Source organism: Argopecten irradians, chromosome 6 (assembly GCF_041381155.1).
Source record: "Argopecten irradians isolate NY chromosome 6, Ai_NY, whole genome shotgun sequence".
Classification (NCBI taxonomy): Eukaryota; Metazoa; Mollusca; class Bivalvia; order Pectinida; family Pectinidae; genus Argopecten; species Argopecten irradians.
Genome location: NC_091139.1, coordinates 12,971,445 through 12,989,469, shown reverse-complemented (window position 1 = coordinate 12,989,469; position 18,025 = coordinate 12,971,445). Strand labels below are relative to the sequence as shown.

The window sequence follows — 18,025 nt, the reverse complement described above, 5'->3', positions numbered from 1 at the left end:
AGTTGTTCTATAAATAGACATGGTAATCACACACATGACATAAATGAATCGGTACTAATGTAACACTAGGGGCCCTAACCAAACGACTGCCACGAGTATGAAAAACAAAACAAACATTTGGTGCTGATTATAATACTTGTCTAGATTATAATTCGGTAAAATATTTTTAGTCTGAAAATGATCTATGCACCCGCCACATTTATAATATGTGTGGTCTACATTGTAGTAGCTGTATGTATTCGGTAAGATATAAAGATAGTATATAGAGCTAAATCTTTGCGTTGGAGAAATGCCATTGATCTGTTATAACCACTGTATAAGTCATTAACAACCCTTTCTCTGCAAATCAATTATGTGTATAAAATTGAACCTTTGATGTCATAAACATTTCAGTTTGAATGCTGATCCGTGCTCGAATTTCATTTACCGCCGATTCACGGCCCCTGTTTCTAACGTTCATCGGCTCAACAACACGCCGAAACCTAGGCACCCCCCACCCCTTATAGAAAATAAAATGACGATATTAAGAACGGGCAGTTTTAGAGAAAATATTTCCAATAACAAAATTCCATATATTTGCAACATTTTTATCAACGTTAAACGTTGTTTTCACAGACTTGAACACTTCGATACTGCCACCAGTGCTCGGTTACTGATATATCTGAGTGGCGCTGACTAGCACAACAATGTAATTACTCACAAAACAAGTATTTTTCTATACAAGTCAGCCGTTGAGCGAAAGGGGCTTAGTAACAAAAAAACATATTCATATACCCAGAACGTATGTTTATAGTTATACCCAGTGTACGGCTATGTTCTATTCATTACGCACTGTAGGGATCAACCAACTAAATAAAAAAAAGACCTTCGAAATGTCCCCTGTGTATACAAGATTGAGCCCCAGGATATAATTTTAACCCCGGCCGCTGATTGGCTGTCTAATTATGAATTTCAAAAAGTAAAAATGTTTTCAGGACAGGCAATTATTCCTAGATAACCATGATATGAATTTGGAAATTCATATTGAGATTTAGGTTCAAAAATATCAACTTTGATAATGAATAGGTAAAAGCATCAGAATTTCAGGATTTTTTAGTGCAAAATGCGCCTGATTTCAATAAAGCTACCCTGGTTGGAGTTTGAGCAGAAGGACCCAAACTTTTTTTTCTATTTAGTGTTATATGAGAACCTAGACTATAATTATAGAACACAACAGCTAACTAATATTCCTTTGTTTTAATAATACAGTACAAAACTTAAACAAAGTTTAACACTGTGGTCTATGTAAAATCATTTAGTTGGTTGCTCTCTGTATAATAAGGTTTAAATGGATAAGGACTTACAACCCAATGAGAACGTGTACTGACATACACTGGATGTGATTTACTTCCTTGTAGCTGTTAAACAATATTACGTTGAAATATGGTAAATAGTGGACATATACGGAAGGAATATGTTGTTTTTCTCATCTTGAGTCTCACAGTAGCTACAGTCAGATCTGAAAGTAAGTAATCAAAGCAATAATTGACAATGTAGAACAGTTAAACAGGCTTTCAAATAGCAGTTGATCATTCATATACTTATAATAGCGATTTACTTCCCGGTTTGAACACATGCGACACTATTCCATTCAATAACAAGTCAGCCGTTGTGTGGTAGGGGCTTAGTAACAAACATATTCATATACCCAGACCGTATGTTGTTCTATTCATTACGCACTGTATAATAAGGTTTAAATGGATACGGACTTACAACACAATAAGAACTGGTACTGACATATACTGGATGTGATTTACTTCCGTGTAGCTGGTAAACAACATTACGTTGAAACATGGTAAAGAGTGGACATATACGGATGGAAAATGCTGTTTTCCTCATCTTGAGTCTAATAGTAGCTACAGTCAGATCTGCAAGTAAGTAATCAATGCAAAGCAATGATTGAATGTAGAACAGTTTAACAAGCTTTCAAATAGCAGCTGATCATTTATATACTAATAATAGCGATTTACTTCTCGGTTTGAACACATGCGACAACATTCCATTCAATAGCATATACATATAAAGATTTAAAAACATGGCAGTGATGTCTATTGTTATAGCTTGAGGAATAGTTGAGAAAAGGTCTGCTATTATCACACTTTACTATGGAATAGTTACCTACTCCCTTGAATTAGTTTGCTTTTCAACGAGAAAAAACTATTCCACGATCGAAGGTAAACATAACTAAGTAAGCATTCAGCAGCTTCCCGTATAAAATAGATTAAAACAAAAATACCGAAAACATTGTATCCATATTCCTTTAGGGAATTCAAATTCATTAAATCTAAGAAGAAAATGGAACAATAAATGATAGCGAAAAACAAATCCCATGTTCTTGTCCTGATGTTTTTGTACTCATAGATTTATTTGTATTACCTAATTCCAAAATAATTTGCATCATTTCTTGCACGGCCACAATATCAATAACCTGTAAAGGAATTCCAGAAATGATGAAGGAACTTTCATTTATCCCGCCTTAGACGAGAATCTTGTATGCATATCGGTTACAATAATGTAACGTGATATCAAAGATATAGTCGTATTTGGCTAGTAGAAATCGTATTGGGTTTGGACGATAGAGTAATCGTTCTTTGCCCTAACGTCATTAGTAACAAGATGGTTGTCAAGTAACGCTTCGCGACGACGGCATTCAAAGATGGAAACAAAACGTGTGAATGATAATACTGATGACAAATTTCAAAAGCAAAAAAAAGATAGCGGTAAAACGTATTTATAAATGTTTAACAGAAATGAACCAAGCCAACGTATTCGAGTTATTCAATGAGGTGAAAATTGCTTTTTTGGTTTCCATACATAATGTATCTTGCATTTATTTAATTATATTTCCATTCTACTTTCAGTTTCCCGTTTTAACTATGTTCGACCCCCTCCTTCAATCTTGACATATTCGATTTTTCTTCTAGGATGTTTTTAGGTTCAAATCAATTTTTTTTATTTTAAAAAATATAAATATTTACATAACATTAAGTGTCCTTACACAGGAGGAGACTAATTCAACACACAAACCTATATTTGGCTGAAGCGACATGTTTCTGCCCCCCTCTGCTTCCTACGCCCCTGATATGTACAACGGTTATAAATGTTTCCAAATAAGCATCGATACCTTTATCAGGCATGAAATAATATCTCTACTTATAGCACGATGTGAAGCCTTAACTATTTTATTTCCAAATTAGCTGCATATGTATGATCCTCCATTTTAAAAAAAATGCTATGAAAATTAAACTGAGTAGATGTTTCAGTGTGAATTCCTGTACATGGATCTTTCAAAATCAACACGGTTCATGCAAATGACGATGCATACTCTCTAAGTGAAGCAATGCAATGTATCATGAATAGATCAAAAGGTTTAAATAGGCAGTATGAGTTTACCTGGAGCTTTGGAATAGTTAAACAAATTCCAGTGTAATAGTGGAGAGTACCAATGACATTAAAAAGTATGAAAACACCTCAAACCCAAACGCTAAAGGGTTTGTCTTTTACACACGAAAGCGCATCCAATGTGTTTTAGAGGAATAATCGTTGCCACTGTTAAAGGTCAAATATACGTAATTTTCAGTTGTTTTGTAATTACAAACAGACCCAATAATCATAATTGTACCAATGACCTAGAATAAAGATGAAACTCGCGTATTATGACATTATTCCGTGCAGATAAATCTATAATATCGAACGTCAAAAGTCATGTTGTAAACACACCTGCCATCTTGAAACAGACAATACCGAAACGTTTCGTATATAGGCGCGGTCGAGTCACGTGATAATTTCCAGGAATCGGGAGTTTCTATGGACTTTTTCGTATCGTTTCGGTTTGTATTTTTGTGGGCCACATTAATTATTTTTATTTTTTTTTTAAATATTTTTTTTCGAATCATCACAGTTGGTCTCAGTGACATATCACCTAGCTTTAATTATTAATTTATACAACAAAGAACGTGGTGATTTTCTTGTAAATGTGTGTGATTACAAAAATAATTGAAAAGTTACGTATATTGTGCCTATAATGTTGCAGTCAAAGCATATTCACCGATCAAAAAATCAAACTAATAATGTAGAAAATGTACCGCCAGGAGAATTAAACAGTGGAAAATGTAAGTAAAATGTGAGCTGAAAAAAAAACTTTTTTGTTAGAATGAACTGTTTCAATTTTAGTTAATTAACCAATAGCAAACTACTAATACTGCCTTTTCATATATGTATTATTTTTCCTCATCGATATAACAGTATCGGTGATTAGTTTAACAGCGTCACGTGTCCGGGAAACAAATATTGAGTATATTCTCGGAACCCACTTCCTTCAATTTTCCCTGTCGAGTAGCTCTCTCGGAACCTCTCGGGTTGTTTTCATAGCAATTATTATCAGACAAAAAGAAATGAACTGTGATAGATTAGGACTTGTTATCACATTTGAAATTGTTAGAAATAAATTGTTGAAGAATATTTATGTTGCATTTCTTCATTTTTGTTAAATACCACTACTATCCATTAAGTCTACATTGTACAGTGATATAGTAATCTATACAGGTTTATGTATACTTATGTAACTAAAACATGGACAGTTATATATTCGGAATAATAAAGCATTCAGGGAAACAAATATACATGTCTCCCTCACACCAGGGCAAAACATGTATAATGTCCATATTAAGCAATCATGACGTTTTTTATACTAGAAAGTTTCTTTAGAAGCTTTAAGTATATTAAAAACTCTTTGTTTGGTATTAACAATAAACTTAAATCATTGATGTTGTCGATTTAAAACACATTTATATGCTTTATAGAATAATTTTGACACTAAGCAATATATGATATATACGAGGGGTTTTCCAAATGTTTCTTTAAAATACGCTAAAGATAAATTCGTCAATTGTGGTAAGTGCCTCACTGTGTATCACGCATCATTTTCCACAGCTTATTACTGATTTTTTTTTCATGTTGTTTTTTGTGTTTTACTTGTGGCAGGACGACATGGATGAGTAGCATCTCTACGCTGCTGTTGTCAAGTATTAAATTTAGCTACCCACCTACACATAGACCTTTGTGACAGTATGCGTTCATTTTAGCAAGGTCAGTCAGGTTATGAACATGTTTTTTACCTGTGTTGTTCACTATCGCAGCAAGAGACGGTTTTGAGTACAAAGGGCACGATTTATATGAAATAAAGGCCATACAAAAAAATGTACAATAATCAATGTGTCTTAAACTTTAAGTTAATCTCTTCAAAGTTCCAAACTCGTTTAAGGACTTTTTTCTTTGTAATAATTACGCCGTTAACAAATTAGAAGCGACGTCACAAACGGTGATGTCGTTTGTTTCCTTTCTGAATTGTGAAGCAAATTGTCAAGCAAACAAAAATGCTATAGGAGACTCATTTCGTTCTGAAAGACTTAAATTCTATCGATACTAATATCTGGTGCCCTAATGAACAACAATAGTGTAAGTAGTGTTTCTGGACTGAAATGGTTTGTTTTATGAATTTTGGTTTTTCAGTCGTGATGACACTCAAACCTTATAACTGCAGACGCTGAACGCTATGCCTAAATAAATATTGAAAATGTTAATTATATATCTACAAAAAAAAAACTAATTAAGACGCCTCATCGATGGTACATTGCAGGAAACCTAGTCTTGTTTAAACCAGCTTCACAGAGTAGTAACACGTACCCGGATAAGTGGCTGGCGGGTGCCGCTATGGACGAATGTCAGCAGACAGATATATTTACTGATTGTTGTACACACACACAGAGTGGTAGTCCAAAGACGGTTTTGTTAAATGTTAACAGCAACATCTTTTCTCGTTAAATCATAACACCAACATCTTATCTCGTTAAATCTTAACAGCAACATATTTTCTTGTTCAATGTTAACAGCATCATTTTATCTCGTTCAATCTTAACAGAAACATCTTATCTTGTTAAAACTTAACGGCAACATTTTTTTCTCGTTAAATCTTAACAGCAACATCTTTTCTTGTTCAATATTAACAACGACATCTTATCTCTTAAATCTTAACAACACTTATCTTATCAAATCAATGTTAATAGCAACATCCTCTCTTGCTAAATCGTAACAGCAACATATTTTCTTGTTAAATCTTAACAGCAATATCTTATCTTGTTAAATCATCTTAACAGCAACATCTTATCTTATTAGATCTTAACAGCAACATCTTATATCCTTCAATCTTAACAGTAATATCTTTTCTCATTAAATCTTAAAAGCAAGATCTTATCTAGTTCAATCTTTACAGCAACATCTTATCTTGGTGAATCTTAACAGGAACATCCTATCTAGTTCAATCTTAACAGCAACATCTTATCTTGCTGAATCTTAACAGGAACATCTTATCTTAGTAAATCTTAACAGCAACATCTTATCGTTAAATCTTAACAGCAACATCTTATCAACATAAACCACGGAAAAACGAAATCAATATAAATTTAGTTTGACACTATTGGAGTATTGAACTGTCAAACCAATAGACTCGTTTGTTTGGATTTACTACTTTTAAGACAAAGCCTGGTGAAAACATAAATTATTGTTTTGCTTCCAGTTTTTCGAGACATTGTTAAGACATGATTTCGTCAACTATTTTCGTCTATATTAAGACATGATTCCATCAGCTTTTTTCGTCTATATTTTAGATGTAACCAGTGAGTCCAATGTAAATGGTATCGATATCGTTATAAACCATTATCATACTACAATGTATACCACGCGTAAGTTCTTTTCTCGTGTATATATTTATTTAATGCTAATGCTTCCTTAATTAAATGATTAACAAATTTTACTGTTGCTTTGTAATATTCTTGAGAATATAATATGTAATTAAGATAAATGACTAGATTGGGTATTGACTAAGTTCACCTCTTGACGAGGAGTTAACAGCCCTTCTCTCGATACCTAGTGCATGCTTGCAGAAATTTAAATGTAAGAAGACTTCAAGATATGTTGAGGGCAGTTGAGGCCGCTATTGAATCCTGACGTCAAATATGAAGAATTTTCTAGTTTAATATAAAAAATATAAACTTTATTTATTTTACATCGATTACGAAACAAGTTATACAACTTATGTAAATCACTCTCGATGGCCCGGATGTAAGCGCGCGAGGGATCTTAGTGTGGGAGGAAACCGGAGTGCCCGGAGAAAACCCACGTGATCGGGCGAGTGGCTTAACCACTACACCATCCGATCACCCAGTTTTAATTTAAACTTTCTAGTTTAAATTACACTAGTTTCATATGCCCAAACTATTTCACTATTCATGTCTAGAAAATAAGTAATTACTATGCAGTGGTGTATCCATTTCCGTGTAACTAATTTCTATTTCAATAGCGCATATTCTATCTACAGTGGCGACTGACTGTTTGTCAATGTCGATATGGATGTGCGTAAAGCCACCCTGTCCAATCTAGTTTCACCTGTGTAGTGTGCATGAAGTCTGGTTTTGGAAGACTGCGGTATATTCATGTTATGTCTTCTTGTATAGTGGAACAATTTCACTTTACCCTTTCTTATAGTGCTGTATCACTGAGGCATGCCGCCGAAGACATCAAGCAACACACCCAACCCTGTCACATTATACTGAAAACAGAATAACCAGTCGTCCCACTTCCTCAATGCTAAGCGCTAGACAGGAGCCGAAACTACTACTTTTATAGACTTCGGTGTGTCTTGGTCAGAACACACAGAGCCTACCTAACAGGGGCGAGCGCTTAACCGAAAGCCAAAAGTAAGACGTTTTCAAGGAAGAAGAGAAAAGATGGATACTCAATTTAGTCGCCTTTTACGATCATGCAATTGAGGCAGCAAGTACAATGCTAATGCCCAAGCAGTAAACATGTATAAGAAGATGACTATAAATTTCAAAACGATATATAACAATTTAAAATATGTTTCAACAAATAAATGAATCCTATACTAGGAACTCATATTAATGCATACAACTTGTCCTATTCAGAAACCGTCGTGAGTTAGAGGTTATTTAATTCATTCCACACGAGTGAGTTATTTTTTAAATGTTACAAAAGACACGACTCAGCTTTAGCGAGAAGCTTTTGAATTTAAAAAGAAATAACTTACGAGTGTGGTATTAACATGCACAAGTCGTGTGACCTGTTTCTACTACAATGATATTCGCTTTTAGCCGATGAAAATACGGCGAGGATAAGGTAACCTGTATTTGCTGAAATATGCAAATAGAGTATAGTAATATTTTCAAAAAGGTCCTAATTATAATTCAAAAGTCAAATTCTAATAACGAATCCATTGATAATTTTTTCCAGTTGGGAATATATTTAAGATGAAATGTTATTCCTTTTACGTCTTATTAAGTTTATTTTTTTATAGTTGTTTCAATAATATAAAACTCATTGTTGGACTATCTAAAAGTATGCGCACGGTATGGTGCCGTCTCCTCCCGCCAAATAATCACCAGGTCATTGTAGTCAAGTTCAAGTCTGTTTCAGACTCGTTTAATCTACTAAACTCACCAGTGAAAATTATTCTTTCCATTACACATATTTTTAATATTTCATGTCGATTTTACACCCCGCATGAACAAGTTACGTATTTTGACACAACGACCACGACACATACACTTTCCAACACCAGTTTTGACGTCAAGCGGCATAGTATGACACCATTCGATTATTGATGACGTTGACAAAGGATGTCAGCTAATCAGAATGCGTTAAAGTTATATGTGCCGTATTTTTTATACTCACGAATCAAGATGAGCTTTCATGTTTATTCATTACCAAAAGTAACCATCATTTTGAGAATTACACTATCTTCAATCCATAGGTTTTTATTTTACAAGCACATATAAGAGCTGAAAACGATTTTTGGCACAACTGCCAAAAAACATGATATTTACATATATAGTGAATTGAATTGAGTACATGCAGTCAAACCATGAAGCCAAATTGTGGTCTACAATTTCATTTCACATTTTTACTGCAGGTATGGTTCCATCTAAACATACATAACGCATTAAATACAACAACTTTACACTATATAATGTATGTGTTGTAGCTAATATTTATAAGGCATCTGAAGTCATTTGAATGACTTTCACAGCTTAATTCATCAAACCTTGTGGTTTTCAATAGATTAATGAAGAAAAAATAACATGTCAAAAATTTTGCCCAGTTACGGCACATATAACTTTAAGAGTTAATACCACGTGTGGTATGAATATATTGTTAATTAACAGCTGCACTGCTTATTTGATACCCTGAGAGTTGAATAACACCGCCTATTGTGATAGAAAATAAATTTCACTGATGCATAACGTTTTAAACCGTCAAACACTAACAGAGGCTATAGACACAGAGAGAACTGTATTTACTTCCTTGTAGCTTCAGTTCTGAATATTGGGATATGGCGAAAGACCAATACCTACAAAGCCGAAATGTCGTTTTCCTTAGCTTGGTTTTTATATTGGCTACAGTCAGATCTGAAGGTAGGTAAAGAAACAAAAGCAGACACTGTTGAAACGTATCATGAAGTATTTAGTTATTATACGTGTATATAGCAAATTCACTTCCTGGTTGGGTATTTTATTTACACATACGAATAAACATATTTGAATATCTATGTTAAGGTTACCGTGTCGCCGAGTCTGTACCGTACTTTGAATACATGTGTATTGTAGATGTGGCATATTTTGGCTCATGTTACGTTTGGCACGATGATCGCAATTATAATACTTATATTATCTATAATTATATAAATATGCATTTCTTGGGTGAAACGTACTCATTTACGTTAAGTAAACATACATGTAGGTATGTTCTGGCAAACCAAAACAACACCATTACCTGTGCAAGTTTATCTTTCTTTTATGAGAACATGTTTAAAGGTACATGGCTATAAAGGAAATATAATAGCATAGTTCGAAATGATACTGTTAAAGGCTATCATCAGCGAGTAGGTAACTTTAAATGGCATCACATCTATTAAGACTCTGACCAAAACATCATTAGATGAGATATTTCTGGTGGATCTTTGTACATGTAGTAGGTTTGTAGGCTCCCTCTGGAGCTCTTTAGCTCAGTCGGTAGAGCGGAGGAACAGTCCGGGGGATGTGGGTTCGAGCCCGACTGGTGGCATACTACTGTCGTCCTGTTACATTTGGAGTCGTAGACCAATTATGGCGAGATTGGGTCGATCATCAGTGACCAAGACCGCTTTCTTTTATTAGGAACAACTAGTTCGACCGATTGGTTAATGTCATTATTTCAAGTATAAATCCTCACGGACCTGCAGTTTTGATACAGGCCAATGGGAACTTTGTCAAGGCTCGTCTGAAAACAATATAAAATCACCATGTCCGTCTTTCATTTATAAACAAACAACTAAGTCCAACCAGTCAAACTGTAAAATCGAAAACGGCCCTGGTAGCTCAGTCGGCAGATCATTCTGCTGGTGTTCGGAGCTCCGGATGCTAATCCTGGTCTGGCCGTTACATTATTTTTTGTCCAGTTACAATATAGGCTAACTAAAATAAATAACATCACGCCTAACATTGAAGCCTTGTTCATGACTGATACAGCATGAAATAGTAACCATAACAATAATGCATGGCTTTGGGAGACATTTCGTTCTAAAATATTTTTGTATCGATACAACTATATATTGTTGCCTTACAAAAAACTTCAGTGTATCTGGACAGCTTAGGCGGAAATATTTAGTTTTGCGACAATACTCATTTCCATTTATGACAATTGTTTCATTCATATTTTTGGGACTACCTTGACTGTTATACAGTAAAACCCCTATAACTCGAACAGCAGGGGACCAGGTCAATAGTTCGAGGAATACGGGGTATTCGACTCATCCGAGGTTAGTCACGATAGACAGTCGAAATGTCAACAAACAATGCACGGCAATGACATTTTAATTACACTATCTTTCAGCATTTTGGATTTCTTTATTTAAGTGTTTTATTGATAGCTATATCAAGTTGGAAAAAAATGTATAACATCAATTTAGTATTTGAAAAAGCTAACGAGAAAGCCCTAAATCAATTGTCATTCACAGCAGAGTAAGTGATCTTCATCTAGGTCAATGTACAATCCATATTGGACAACAAGAAGTACATTTTCTATTATTTAATTATCACAAATCATTTAAAACATTTACAAAATACATACTCACAATAAAGTTATTAACCAGCATATTTACGGACATCAGAAATGATATCTACAGATGTCTATTCCGTAAAAGCGTAACGTTTGGTTACATGTGTTACAAAATACAATTTACATGAAAAGATACGGAACGTACTGATAAAATGTACTTTGCATATATCGTTTACATCTTTCGATAAATAACATTGTTGTTAGCCTGTCGAATGAAACCAACAAAGAAATTTAAAAAAAAATAAGACTTTTATAATTAGACGACTTCAGCAATATCTTACGCCTCTTTTGTCATTTCACAATGAGTACTTTCTATTAACACGGATTAACAACTTCCTTATTTTCGTACAGTATTTACAGCGAAGATTTTTACGATAGAAACATCAATAACTTAATGCCTTTTCTGAAATATTTAAATAAAGTTAGCATCAAACAACGACTTGCGATCGTGTAGGTAGGTAATAATTGACACCGTTAATCCCTTAATTACCTAAAGGCTTGACAGGCCAACTGTATAAACACAAAATCGTGAGCAATTATCCATGTCGGTCGGTGCAGTCAGGTGTAACACAGGTAAAAAAAATCTCAAGGGCCGAACACCTGTTCGACGAATACATGGGTAAAAATACTATGTATTTGATGAAACGGGGACATATTTCTGTTCGAGGAATAGGGGGTATTTGGTTTTGTAACAGTTTCTAATGTACGCCTGTTGTAATACTAATGATTTCCTATCAAATCTAACATTGCAGTCGGGCTCATTGCTGATCAACACAAATAGTGGGGGCAGTTTTTCAAAACATGTTTTTTTAGGACCGATAGGATGTCTAGTTTCATTTTATGCTCGTTGCCATTGACAACTAATGTCCCATGGGGGTCCTATGGCGGCCATCTTGGATTTCAGGTATCAAAAATGGCCAAAATGACACATTGGCATATATGCGCATAGATAGAGAACCAGACAACATTCAGACGCAAATAAACACATTTTTTGATATGATTGAAACATGCTGAATACGATTAAATCATAATAATGACGTTACATCTTCTTATTTTTTGTGAAATGACGGGAAAAACAATGAAATTTTCAGCTTTTTTCTCTAAAAATTCGATAAATATCATTATTTACATCACAAGTAAAACAATTGATGGACAAAACACCTTGTTTTGAATTTCGAATCACTCATTTCGAATTGCACTAACCCTTGTGTAAACATATGTGTACTACAAAAGGATATATAGCATGAGTGAGGTGAGGAAAATCAAATATTCTGTCAACACACATTGTAACAAGTTATTCTGAATTGAAGTGACTCTTGTCTAAACATATGTGCATTATAAAAGGATATATTTATAGTTTTTAGCAGAGGAAGCGAGATGACCTCCAACCCCCTTCCCAATAATTTAAAAAAAATAATAAGATATTCCCTTATCCAGTTAGTATCCAAAGGCTAGTTCACATGTTTTATCCATAATTCATCCAGTTCCCAATCACCGTAATAATTTATTTCTTTTTAGTGAAAGCAACTGGGTTCGAACTATTCTCCTTCAATTTTGGATATACCTCCCCTTGAAAAAGGTGTACCATTGTGATGCCTGCTCGCATAAGTTAAAAACTAAAAATACATATAATATCTGCTGAAGAGGAACAGTCACAGACTGGGCCGCCACAACGGGATCATAGGAAAACAGTCAATTAGAATGAGAGGACAGGGACCGTAGGTAAAAGTAATTGAAATTATCTGACCATGCTAAAAGGCAGCAGACATGATGTCCTGGAACCAGGACCCATTATGGAGAGCCAAAGAAGCCGCAGGGGTTCTAACCTCATGGGCCATCTCCTTGCATTTCGCCCCAGATTGATAATTAGACTGCTCATAAGCAATCTTGATCACCTGACATATCCATCTGGAGATGTACTGGGAGGAGAAATCCTGCTGACCCTGTTTAATATGAAGAATAGTACATCGCCCCTTTGTTTTATCAAGGAAAAACCTAAGCGTCCGACTGGGACAAAGTAGCCGATCATTCACCTTCGACTCAATAGAGATTGTGAATCTTTACCAAAATGGCACGATCAGTGAGTTGGGTAACAGAGCTATATCTGGTCCAACGAAGCACGAAAAGTGAATAGATGGATATCACTCCTGTTACGGCCTGAGGCAAAAGCAAGCAGGAAGTCAAAAGTAAAAACCGTAATCGAGACCGACACCAAAGGCTCTTAAGGAGCCCCTTTCAGTAACACAAGTGCTAAATTCCACTGTGGAGCTAACTGCCGTACCCTAGGCCTGTCCAGACTGAACCACCTAATCAAGGCAGACAAAGACTTAGAATACCCTAACTCTGGTCTACCATGAGAATATAGTACACTGGAAATAGTCATGCGATAGCCCGCAATAGTACTAGAGGCAAGTTTGCGTTCCCTAAACCAATAGAGAAGGGAATCCGCAATCAGCTGGGCAGAGGCCTTGACCTGATCAATCTTCCTGTCGATACACCAATCACAGACGATCTTCCATGACTGTTAGACGGCAGGTGAAGAAGACTTATTGATCGGGCGATGCGAGCTGACACGTCTTAAGAAAAGACTGACTGAGCGAGGCCTCCTGAGATAGCTTTCACGCTCTTGAATGGATCTTCCGGGACCGAGGCGCAGGAGATTGGTTCTAAGTGGGGAAAAAAACAGAGTAATATCCACCAACAAAAACGACAAGAGCTCCGGACACCAGGATTGTCTCGGTCACAAGGGCGCTACCAGAAGGAGGGGAAAATGATGCTCCCGAAACTTCTATTAGAACCCTGCCCACCAGGTTGAATGGAGGGAATGCATAAGCATGTATCCCCTCCCAATCTAGAGATAGAGCGGCCACAGCTACAAATTTTGTTCAAATGAATGACCTTGACTTTCATTCAAGGTCACAGGGGTCAAATATGCTAAAATCTTTAAAAGACTTCTTCTTAAAAACCAAAAGGCATAGGGACCTGATATTTGGCCTGTAGCATTTGGTCTGGCACCGGAGAGACAAAAGTGGACAATTAGTGGCAAAGTGGCGAAAAGGTCTATATGAGGTCTGTTCCACACCTAGCAAATGCTCTCGAAGATCGGGAGATTTAGCTGCCTTTCTGTCACAACCGGCTTGCGGCGCCTGGAAAGAGTATCCGCCAGAACATTCAACCTGTCTGGAAGATGCTTGACTAAGAGAGTCAACCGCATTTCCTGACAGAAGAGAAGAACACGAATGACGAGGGCACAAAGGACGTGGGACTTTGCCCCCACCCTTTCTCTCCAGATACGCGACAACTGTAGAGTTGTCTGTAGTCACACAAACCACCTTGGAATGCAGCATCTTCCGAAAAGCCTGCAGAGTCAACCGAACAGCCTTATCTCCAGCACGTTGATGTGCTTGGAGACCTGATCTCCAGACCACTCCCCCAACTGGCAATGGCCGTCGAAGTAAGCCTCCCAACCTGTCATCTGTCATCGCTCCAACGATTCCTAGACTCGGTGGAGTATGCGGGAATCGTCGAAATAGATGTGTATATCTATTTTCCTGGAGTGATGAAATCCTACGCCAACCTGCAGCAGTTTGATGAAAACCAAAGTAACAGTCGTGACACCGAAAGGATTTAGTTATGTAATACAGTGGTACCTTTCGTTTGGCACGAGCCGAAAATTTATGAAAAATTCTATGTTTCCAGTTGTCCACTAAAAGAGAGTGGATTATTACGGTTCTAACCACATTCTAGTTGTAATAAGGGCCGCAATGGCCGATTGGTATGATGCATCGACAAATTACCACAAGCCCTCCACCTCTGGATAGCTAGCTTGTTCGAATATACAGGGGCAGTTGCCAGGTATTGACTGCTGGCGGTGTTTTTTCCGCCTTTCCTCCACCAATAAACCTGGCACATCCTTACATGCCCCTGGCTGTTAAAAAATGTAATTGTAGTTTGGAACTGTCTTAATCATAAATCAGGAAATATGTAATTTATGTTATAATAATTATGAGATTTTTGTTCTCTCTATGAGTAGTGTTGGGAGGGGGGAGTCCACGATTCTTCTGCTAAAAACATAAAATCCTTCTAAAATACACATATGTTTACACAAGGGTAAGTGCAATTCGAAATGACTGATACAAGGTGTTTTGTCCATCAATTGTTTTACTTGTGATGTAATTTATGACATTTATATATATTTTAGGGAAAAAACTGAAAATTTCATTGTTTTCCCGTCATTTCACAAAAATGAGAAGACGTAACGTCATTATTATGATTTAATCGTATTCAGCATGTTTCAATTATATTTAAAAATGTGTTTATTTGCCTCTGTGTGTTGTCTGGTTCGCTATCTATGCGCGTATATGCGATTGCGTCATTGTGGCCATTTTTTGATAATTTTTTTTGTAGGGGGGGGAGGTCCCTCTCTTTTTCCGACCACATTGATGCGATCTATCTTTTTATAGTACACATATGTTTACACAAGGGTTGGTTCAATTCGAAATGACTTTTACAAGATGACTTGTCCTTCATTTTTTTTGTTTGTGATAAAAATTATAACATTTATCGATTTTTCAGAGAAAAAAGCTGAAAATTTCATTGTTTTCCCGTCATTTCACAAAAATGAGAAGATATATAACGTCATTATTATGATTTTAATCGTATTCAGCATGTTTCAATCATATAAAAAAAATGTGTTTATTTGCGTCTGAATGTTGTCTGGTTCTCTATCTATGCGCATATATGCCAATGTGTCATTTTGGCCATTTTTGATACCTGAAATCCAAGATGGCCGCCATAGAACCCACATGGGACATTAGTTGTCAATGGCAACCAGCATAAAATGAAACTAAACATCATATCGGTCCTAACAAAACATATTTCGAAAAACTGCCAGAGGGATACATGGGAACCTATGTCTCCTCCCCAACTAAAAGTAGTAATACTAATAAAATGCATGGCATAAAATTGATGCTAATATCTTTGTTCTTACAAACAACAGTAGTATTTTCAATGTTTCTGGTCAACTTAGACGGAAATATTTTGTTTTGTGACGTATTTGTACAAACCTGATGACAAGGATTTCTAATCAAACCTTCAAATTACAGACTTGGAGCCTGAGGTATGACAAATGATCATTGAGACATAAACATTTTAATAGAACACTAATTAAGACGCATCGGCAATGGTACATTGCAGGAAACCTAGCCTTATTTAAGACAGCTACACAGAGTAGTAACCATCGCCCAGATAAGAGGCTGGCGAGCGCCGCTGGTGGACGGATGTCATGATCAGCAGACTGCTTCGAATGCATTGTCTGGTTGTTGTTCACACACACTGGCTCCTGGTGCGAAGACGGCTTGGTGGCGTGTCGATCTAGGACAAATCAGCGCTGTCAACAGAATCCAGATAATATACAGAGGTAAGGATATAACACTGGAGTTGGGTTGTATGGAGGTCGATTATTCTATGCGTTTGACACATAGTTTATCTTGGCGGTGATGGTTAAAGTAAGTGAGCTACACGATGTTTAAATGGAGTTTTTTTGACAATGTAGAGGTTATAACACCTCCAAAGAAGATTGTGAATGAACACAGTTATGGGTACTGTTTACCACCACAAGTGTAGATTTTGTGATTTTGACTTGGTTTTTGAGGTACCCATTAGAGGCGAGACGACATTTCGACCGGACAGGGAAATGTCTACCTTGAATATTTTTCGTAAATTTCCCGATTCATAAAGCCATAACTTCGTCAATACTTGGCCAAGTTTGTTCATCAAGCACTCAATGGAAAGATAAATTATTTATCTTTCAGGTAAGCTATACGACATTGTTGTGTAGAGACCATTTATTAAAATAATCACGGTTTCAAAAAATAGGTCCATTTTTCTCGACCGCCGATTTCATACCCTTGATACTGCCTTGCCCGAAATCCCAGTCGATAACTGTTTTGTTATACTCATTGACTCAAAACAATGCATTGACGTCACGAATTGTAGGTGTGACATCACTCCGGTCCAACAGCACATTTTAACAGCTGATTTTAACAGTTCTTTGGACCGCGCGACGGAACAATTGAAACTATTTCATAGGGTATAACAATGCACATTGTTGAATGCATTATCGGGTAAGAAAATAATTGACTCCTTTCTTTATTTTTAGACTAATTTTCGGGAAACACTTGTGCATATTAATGAATACGTATGATATTTGTTTTATGTTTTAGCCGATTTCAAGCAAAGATTTGCTGGCTATCAACTGTACGTCTCCAACACCACCATTTCCCCTCAGGATGGCGTACTGTGTTACGAGGACACCAGTAGTACTGAGGCAGCCGTACAGTTGAATGTGACACATCAGTGCCCGTATGTAGGTAGCTACGTGACCGTGTACAACTATAGGAACAACCCCAAACGGCACAGCTGGTATGACGATTACGCTATATTGGAACTTTGTGAGGTATTAGTATATGGTGAGTGTTATCATGTATCTTCATAGAAAGTAGTGTTGTATTTATTTCATTATTATAATTAATACTACATGTCATGTGACATTCGGTTTTAGAAAAAAATGCTCCACCATTGAAATGTACATTAATATATGCATGCATTGGTGGTACACTGTTACTATGACTACACAGACTAATCATTAGTGGAAGTTCTGTTAATCTGGCTTTAATTGACATACATAGAGTGACGTCACTAATACATAACGTGACATTACTGATGAGGACATGTCCGCTGCCATGATGACTTTCCATCTGATGGATTGGACCATCAGTTTTATCATTTTAACATCAACATCTTATCGGTAAAACGA

The 18,025-nt window shown here is 36.2% G+C and overlaps 1 protein-coding gene and 1 pseudogene across 10 annotated transcripts in view; one reads left to right on the top strand and one right to left on the bottom strand.

Moving 5' to 3' along the window:
* The window catches only part of LOC138325026 (cell death abnormality protein 1-like), a 314,573-nt gene that overhangs the window by 162,902 nt on the left and 133,646 nt on the right, over positions 1 to 18,025 (bottom strand). The window lies entirely within an intron of this gene.
* LOC138326108 (fucolectin-3-like) overlaps positions 1 to 18,025 on the top strand; it is an 89,395-nt pseudogene that overhangs the window by 16,143 nt on the left and 55,227 nt on the right.